This window comes from Hydractinia symbiolongicarpus, chromosome 3 (assembly GCF_029227915.1).
Source record: "Hydractinia symbiolongicarpus strain clone_291-10 chromosome 3, HSymV2.1, whole genome shotgun sequence".
NCBI lineage: Eukaryota > Metazoa > Cnidaria > Hydrozoa > Anthoathecata > Hydractiniidae > Hydractinia > Hydractinia symbiolongicarpus.
This window is the reverse complement of record NC_079877.1, coordinates 25,545,029-25,546,413: the sequence shown is the minus strand read 5'-3', so window position 1 is coordinate 25,546,413 and position 1,385 is coordinate 25,545,029.

Genomic DNA, 1,385 nt, shown 5'->3' with positions numbered 1-1,385 from the left:
CAAAGTGAGTTGTCAATACTGTTTTTATATATTTGTTTACAATTTCAAAAAGAGTGCAAAATATTTATTAGACTAGAAAATGTGTGGATGCATCAATTAGTTTAAATTTCAATGTGGCATTTGTCGCAGAGTTAACAAAAATATGACATTATGAGCCCTTTAATTTTTGTAATATTCTCAACAGTACTTCTTCGTATTATTTTGAATTCGATGCAAAATATCTTCACAAGACAATAGGAAACAGTATTTTCACAGAACAGCCTGTATCTTTGTATGCAAAAAGTAGAATAAGTACCAATTTCTTTAATATCTTAAAAATTTAAGCAACGACAAATGATTCGCAAAAGTTCGTTTGTACTAACGTTTTGTATTAAGAGCGTTCACATATTTTTTACATGAAATTAACAAAAACATAGTTTACAAAAATATTTGCTTGCCGATGTTTTTCTCTCTTCAGGTTTTCTTCCAATATCCATACTTTAGTTTTTTTGTTGCAGCTCCTTTTTACATTTATATTAGCATATTCTAGAGTTGCTATGAAAATCATTTTGAAATGTTGGTTAAGGTTTTGGTACAACATAACGTCATTTGGACGGAGTTGTAACTGCGTTTAGAGTTAGGGTTAGGGTTAGGGTTGATCAAATTTCTTTCGTAATTTAACTCTTCATACTTTAAATATATTCATGTGTCAAACCAAACTTTTTATATGGAGGAAAATGTTTGATTTCAAAAGGAGATATGTGTACACCAGTGAACTTTGCTCACTAGCACCTTGGTACAATGGAATTAATTAAAGTTATTTTATGTTTTAGCATCATCTCCGTCAATAGGTCATGAAGGCACTGCTTCATTAAGACAAAGTGAGTTGTCAATACTGTTTTTATATATTTGTTTACAATTTCAAAAAGAGTGCAAAATATTTATTAGACTAGAAAATGTGTGGATGCATCAATTAGTTTAAATTTCAATGTGGCATTTGTCGCAGAGTTCACAAAAATATGACATTATGAGCCCTTTAATTTTTGAAATATTCTCAACAGTACTTCTTCATATTATTTTGAATTCGATGCAAAATATCTTCACAAGACAATAGGAAACAGTATTTTCATAGAACAGCCTGTATCTTTGTATGCAAAAAGTAGAATAAGTACCAATTTCTTTAATATCTTAAAAATTTAAGCAACGACAAATGATTCGCAAAAGTTCGTTTGTACTAACGTTTTGTATTAAGAGCGTTCACATATTTTTTACATGAAAAATTAACAAAAACATAGTTTACAAAAATATTTGCTTGCCGATGTTTTTCTCTCTTCAGGTTTTCTTCCAATATCCATACTTTAGTTTTTTTGTTGCAGCTCCTTTTTACATTTATATTAGCATATTCT